The sequence below is a fragment of the Dendrobium catenatum genome, unplaced genomic scaffold, assembly GCF_001605985.2.
Source record: "Dendrobium catenatum unplaced genomic scaffold, ASM160598v2 fragScaff_scaffold_783, whole genome shotgun sequence".
NCBI lineage: Eukaryota > Viridiplantae > Streptophyta > Magnoliopsida > Asparagales > Orchidaceae > Dendrobium > Dendrobium catenatum.
In genome coordinates this window covers 274,936-282,786 of record NW_021319245.1, presented here as the reverse complement: position 1 = coordinate 282,786, position 7,851 = coordinate 274,936, and positions in this window count along the sequence as shown.

Genomic DNA, 7,851 nt, shown 5'->3' with positions numbered 1-7,851 from the left:
CTTAGTGCCCCTCCTCTCGTGCAGAAGTTAGGGGATTTCTTCCGCCCCTCTGGCTTTCTGACGGTTGAGGCCTTCCGCTAATTTCGAGTGGGAAATTTCCCCTGCTCGACTTAGCACCCCTCCTCTCATGCAGAAGTTAGGGGATTTCTTCTCATCTTCTTCTTGTATTGGAGGCATTCTACTGTCGCAGATAGGCGGTATTCCCCTATCAAGCTTTAGTGCTCCTCTTTTGTGTAGAAGAAGTCGCGATGAGAGGCTATCTTCTTAATAGACAACCCTTGTCGGAAGAAGATCAATTATTGATTGTATGCGATGGTGATTTGAGAAGATCTGGCGGTAATAGTATCTTGGAGGAGAACCAGAAGTGATGAGCAGATTGAGAGAATTTCAATGCCATTTGAACAGAAGTTTTTCGGCGATGGGCGATCGAGTTGAAGCCCATTAGCAATCAACGATCGAGTGGAGAGCTGAAGGGGAGAGTTCGAAGGTGCGTTGCAAGTAGCAGTCGAGCGAGAATCCGATGATGGCTTATACAAAGTAAAGGACTGACAATGAACATCAGGCAAAGATCCAATGATGACGATGGTCTAGTTGCATTTTGCAAAGATAATAAGCATCCATACGGAAGTTTGCCAACATCAGATATCCCTTATTCAAGGAGGCGAAGCAGTGTGTTATGTGATATTCTGGCGACAAATGTATAATATCAACTAAGTTGAGGTCTGAAGAAGACCAACTTGTAATCTTTCTTTGAATAAGAAGTCGTAGGAGATGCTTGATATGTAGTAGAGAAGAAGTTACTTGAATCCACTAAGGATTTTTAATTATTTTGAAGTCAGTTGTTGCTTGATGATAGTGGCATGTACGAGTGACGCCACTGTACTTTTTTTCTTTCATATTTTTGTAAAAATAAACTTGATGTACCATCTTTTTCTATGTAACTCCAATCATATTTTTTGAGGCTTTTCAGTCTGTTAAAAATCTTTGTAGAAGATGTCAAGAGAATTCATTAAGAATATATAACCTATCCGAGGTTGTATGTCAGAGCCCTGCTCGATGACATTAACCTGTGTGTAAGAGGTCAGGAGAATCCACCAAAGATGTAAGACCTATCGGAGGTTGTATGTCAGAGCCCTGCTCGATGACGTTAACTTGTGTTGAAGAGGTTGGGATAATCCACCAAGAATGTAAGACCTATCCGAGGTTGTATGTCATAGCCCTTCTCGATGATGTTAATCTGTGTGGAAGAGGTCGAGAGAATCCACCAAGTATGTGAGACCTTTCTGAGGTTGTATGTCGGAGCCTTTGCTTGACGACATTAACCTGTGTGGAAGAGGTCAAGAGAATCCACCAATGATGTGAAACCTTTCCGAGTTTGTATGTCTGAGCCTTTGCTTGACGACGTTAACCTATGTGGAAGAGGTCAAGCCACCAAGGATGTGAGACCTTTCTGAGGTTATATGTCGGAGCCTTTGCTCGAGGACGTTAACATGTGTGGAAGAGGTCGAGAGAATCCACCAAGGATGTGAGACCTTTTCGAGGTTATATGTCGGAGCCTTTGCTCAACGACGTTAACCTGTTTATAAGAGGTCGAGAGAATCCACCAAGGATAAAAGACCTATCCTAGGTTGTATGTCGGAGCTTTTTCTCGATGACGTTAACCTGTATTGAAGAGGTCAAGAGAATCCACCAAGGATGTAAGACCTATCCAAGGTTATATGTTGGAGCACTTTGCTCGACGACATTAGCCTGTGTGGAAGAGGTCAAATCGAATCCCCATGGGATTGATTTTACTTTAATTGGGAGGGGGCGAACGCCGCGTGTATCAAAGATAAAAATGGGTCTATCTTTAGACCGTTACTACCTTTTTTAGGTAAAGATCAAGACCTTACCCAAGGAGTAGAAGTCCAGCAAGGGACTGTATAAAACTTGTAATTGATTAGAAGTATCCTTGATATCGTTGGGATTTTCCTGAAATATCATATTAATATAAAAAGCATCATATGATCTTTTTTACCAGAATTGGGGTCGAAGTTACCCCCCAGTCTGCATCTGATGCAACAATGACTGATGTCAGGAAGTTGATAAGAGCGATCTTTTGAGATTGGAGCAAAGGTTGCCCCCCCAGTCGGGAACCATGTTCCCACAGACGGCACCAAACTGTTGCATCCAGGAGTATTCGCAGCGGTAGAGAAATATAAAATTAACGTCTTGGCATTGAACAAAAATTCAGCACGCAATCAGATAAGAGAGAGTGTGTAGCATTCACATGAGACACCAATGTTTTTACATGGAAAACCCCTGAAAAGGGGGAAAAAACCACGGGGCCTAGCCCAGTTTTAATGAATCCACTAGTATTGTAGTTGATTACAGATGAGGTCCTTCCTTAGGTGAAGGTCTTAGCTTGATGTACATCTTATGGATTACATTACATAATGTTAATACAAAGAGTCATTGTTGACGTGTTCATTTGGTCGGAAGGACCATAGTCGATGGGTGACGGAGGTCGGAAGGATTTTAGTCGGTGGGCGACGTAAGTCAGGAGGACCGTTGTCGGCTGGTGACGGAGGTCGGAAGGATTGTAGTCCGCAGACGACGTAAGTCAAGAGGATTGTAGTCGATGGGTGACGGATGTCGGAAAGACTGTAGTCGGCGGGCGACGTAAGTCAGGAAGACCGTAGTTGGTTGGCGATGGAGGTCGAAAGGACTGTAGTCAGCAGGCGATGTAAGTCAGGAGGACCGTAATTGGCTAGCGATGGAGGTCAGAAGGACTGTAGTCTGATGAGCGAGCGACATAAGACAGGAGGACCGTAGTCGGCGGGCAACGGAGGTCGGAAAGACTGTAGTCTGATGACGAAGATCAGAAGGACATCATCAGGTAGAAGTCCAACAATGGAAATAAATCCATCTTCGCGTAGACGTCCAGCGAAGTCCGATAACAGGTAGAAGTCTGATGTCTGGTAGAAATTTGGCGAAGAGTGAAGGTCCGATGACGGGTAGAAGTCCGACGTCTGTTGGTGGCAGAGGAGAACTCCGGCTTCACTTGGGCGGAGTTTCGGTGTCAGGAGGGAACTCTGTTGTAAATTAAGAAGAATTTCAGCATCACGTGGAAGTTGGGCAGAATTCTTGCGTTCTCCCGAATATCACGAAGAATCCCGGTGTGTTCAAGCGTCAGGACGAACTCCGGCGGTGGTCGAGGAGGATCTAATTCTCCTTCTTCTTCTCTTCTCTTTCTTGCTTCTCTTTGCTTCTGCCCCCCCCGGGTGGGAGTCGTAAGTCAGGAGGACCGTAATTGGCTGGCGACGGAGGTCAGAAGGACTGTAGTCGGCGAGCGACATAAGTCAGGAGGACCGTAGTCTGCAGGTGACGGAGGTCGGAAAGACTGTAGTCTGACGACGAAGATCAGAAGGACAACGTCAGGTATAAGTCCAACAATGGAAAGAAATCCATCTTCGCGTAGACGTCCAGCGATAACCGGTAGAAGTCCGGCGTCGGGTAGAAATTTGGCGAAGAGTGAAGGTCCGATGACGGGTAGAAGTCCGACGTCTGTTGGTGGCAGAGGAGAACTCCGGCTTCACTTGGGCGGAGTTTCGGTGTCAGGAGGGAACTCTGTTGTAAATTAAGAAGAATTTCGGCATCACGTGGAAGTTGGGCAGAATTCTTGCGTTCTCCCGAATATCACGAAGAATCCCGGTGTGTTTGAGTGGCAGGACGAACTCCGGCGGTGGTCGAGTAGGATCTAATTCTCCTCCTCCTTCTCTTCTCTTTCTTGCTTCTCTTTGCTTCCGTCCCCCCCCCCCCCCCCCCCCCCCCCCTCATGAGAAATGAGGGTTCTATTTATAGATTTTATGGAGTGACATAGCTCGTAAATAGGCGTGAGATCAGGGGCGAATAGGGAGTGGTTGAATGGATGGCCGATATTGAACCCTTCGATCATGCACCATTCATTGGACATTTGAAGGTCTTAGTGACGTCGGGATTCGACGATCTTGGACTCGTTGGATTTGTATCGTCGAGCCGCTCGATTCGAGTATAAGCTCGTTAAAATCGGAGACCATTTGGTAACTCAAATTGTGAAACGAACATTCCAACAGCACTTTGGGCACTTGATTTGGGCTCGGATTCAGTTGAATTTGGTGTCGTTGGATTCGTATTTCTGAGACACTCAGTTTGACTGTAAGCTCGCTGAAATCGGAGTTCAGGTGCTCCCGGATTTAATTTTTGAAATTTCCGGGTTGGTTTTTGCCTCGAGATTCGTGCCCGATCAAGATAATTTTATGATGACGTATCAAGAATAAATGCTTAAATGAAATTACAAATATAAATAATGACTAAATGTTAGCGGAAATCAAAATTTGACACTCCAAAATCAAATTTATATATGCTCGATAACATATATAAATAATTACAATAAAATCTGTCTAACAATTATAAAACAAAAAATTAACTTTCCCCGCTAACATCATAAGTAATATGTGTAAATCACATCCAAAGACAGTGAGACCATAAGTAATATCTATGAAACTTATAAACAAATTTTCATTACAAATTCATTACCAAGCAAAGCTAGTACAAAATTTGAGCTCAATGATTCTCTAACAAATATAAAAATGATTAAATAATTTTACAAGCAAATGTTTAAGCAAAATATAAATATGTAAAAGAATTTTACAAACAAATTATTAAGCATTAACAAACTTAAAAAAAATGCATAATATTCATAAAGACTTTGTTTTTTGCATGATTTATCCATAGATTAAAAAAAAAAACACATATAATACATGCCTCACCTAAAACTATTTCATTCTAAAATTTCATATGGTGCATTCTCTTTTTTTTTTCCATATTCTAGCTTCTATTTAGGAAAGCAATTTAAAAATACAAAATTTGTAAGCAAAAACACATAAAAACTAACCTAAAATGGCAATGTCCGGTGGCGAGAGGCGACGGGATCGAGAGAGGCGAAACAAGCAAACGGAGAGGACCTGGGGCTTCGGCCGAATTTTTAAACAGACCAAAATGACTAGTTTAATGGGCGATTTTGGTTTGTTTAATAAATCAACCGTTATTAGGGCAATTTAGGTAAAAAAAAAAAAACTAATAGCCATTTGAACGGGCGATTATGTCTTGTTTAATTTTTTAATCCATGCTTAATCTGCTAATTACGCATCTAATCATACTTAGTCTTAAAAATTGCCCCCTTTTATCATTCAACTTAACTGACTTCAATATTTTAATCTTAATATTGTGTTTAGAATGTTAAATTTTATTAAATTAATTATTGATTGGATTTATTTAAATATGATAGTTAACTTTAAATTTTACAAATCTTCTCAAAACTTTCTAAAAAATTATAATTTTATTTTCAGTTTAAAATATATCATTATTTGTTTAAATATAGTTATTAAAATGAGCCATCACACCAAATGATTGCTAAAATAGAAATATATATGTATATCATATTTTGATATTTGTTGAACAATAATTACAGTCTTAAAATTAAACGAATAAGAACTTTTTTTTTATAAATAACGATAACTAATATTAATCTTAGATTAGGATTTAAAAAAAAAAAACCTTAATACTACTAGGATTTATCCTAGTAGTATCATGAGTTTTTATTGTAAAGCTCGAGAAAATAATATATCTAAGTTTCAAAATAATTCTTAATAAATATTATGGGCTAGAAAATATGTAGTGTTAGAGATAATTTAAAATTAAAAGGTTGTATTAAGAGTCCACACACACGAATAAGTGGAGAGCAGCACATATGGGTGTACACCTCTAACCTAGAAAAAAAAGTGGAGCGTCGCACATATGGGACATGGGATTTTTATATGGAAGGCACAAAAGGAAGAAAAATTATGGGGTCTAACACAATTGAAAAAAAGCGTAGGTCAAAAATTGTAAAGTGTGACATGACATATAACTAGGGAGAGTGCTGATAGAATGAGATAAGCATGAGCTCTGAAAGATATTTCCTATGGAGATATGAAGAGTTGTGAGGTGTCAGAGTTATTATAAGTAATTATTGTGGGATAATAATAGATGGTCGATATAAGGAATCTGAGGTATGGAGCGCATTTGACATGGTCATTGTCCTACATGAGGAGAGACTATGCAGTTGGGAAGACTAATGTAGACCATTGGTAGCTAATAGATATTGATCATTGATTAGTGTTGAGCAATGGTAATGTTGGAAGTTGAGTAATGGTGGATAGCTTGTTTGATCATTCTCTATTTCTCTTAATACAATGATAGATTATGTCACTTACAGAGTAAGCATCAGACGTTCATAGCTAATGGTCATTACTTTTTTAATAAGCATATTTGTTGAAAAGGAATGTTAGATGTTAGCTGACTATGAACAATTACCTTGACATTCTCCTGATAATACGAAAAAGCAAGCACCAAGTTAGATGGTTATCGAACATAAGCTCATAATAGACATCAAACGTCAGTAGTTGATAAATATTGGATGATGATTGATAGGGAATGTAGGGAGTTGGGCCTTTTAAGTGTTTTAGTAGCATATATGGAGCATTAGTTCTACTTGATGCTATGGGGCCCTAATCCTATCCAATGTGTGTGAGTTCTAGAATTTATTTCATTAGAGCCTTATGTTAAGCAAAATTTTAAGCGTATGAACTAGGTTATATTAATGAATATCTAGTCCTTCTTGTATTAGTGATAAGATTTCATTGAAAACAAATTAGGTAAAGATAAAGATGCAAACGAGTTTAATTGAGCCACCTTATTTGAGTCTGTTTATTTCTATATCAGTATGTCTCAATCAATTTTTTATTAGAATGAGCTTTACAATTTTTAATTTATTTTGAAATTTTATATAATATAATTATTAATATATTACATTAATATATTACATTTATTTTAAAATTTATTTTTATTTATTTTATTGAAAATCCTAACATAATTATTTTTTTCATTGTCATAGTCATTAAAAATTACAAAACTATGAGCTCATGCCTTGTCATGTTTCTCGAGATAGCTAAAAATCCTTACCTTCCTTCGTAGTCAATATGGTGGTTAGTGGTGCTCTGACACGTCTGGCATTGCCTATAAAAATAGTTAATATGTTAATTAATGCGTTGTTAAATATAATTAACTATTCAATTAAGTTTGTGAACAAATGGTTCTTCAATCATGATGACACATTTGAATTTCATAGGTTTGGTTTCATACATTTTTTCTTATTTTAATTTTAAACTCCATATAAATTCTTAGATATTTATTAAAGGGGATGTTGGATTGAAGTAAAGTATGTACGAAGTATTTCTATTATATGGGTTTTGAAAATGTTGATTTTTGATTGCATGAAAAAGGAATGGAGAGCTAAGTTAAAGGAATTCACTATAAAAAGTTTAGTTTAATTTTTAGGTAAAGTAAACTCACGTAGTTTTGAGCGAAAACTGCTTCCCCCACAAGCAAGCTCTTGTTGTCCCCCGCCGCCAATGGTCGTCACCCAACCAATCACCTCACGCTGTCGTCGCCACCACCAATCGTTGCCCGTCGCCGATCACCTCCGCAATCACTCGTTGTTCGCCATCGTAGACCGCTGTTGCCACCACCGCTGCCACTACCTCTGCCTCTCACCACTCACTATCAGCTACCACCACCAGCCATCACCATTATCACAAAAAAAATATATATTCACATGTATTTATTTTACACTCATCTTAACAATATCAACATATTTCTTTTGCACTGCATTCCTTTTTGACCAAATCAAATAATCCTTAAAATACCTAAAGTGCATAAAAATAATATGGCAAGGAAGTGGATCCTACAAATAATTACTCTTTTTATTTTAAACCATTTGATAATTATTTT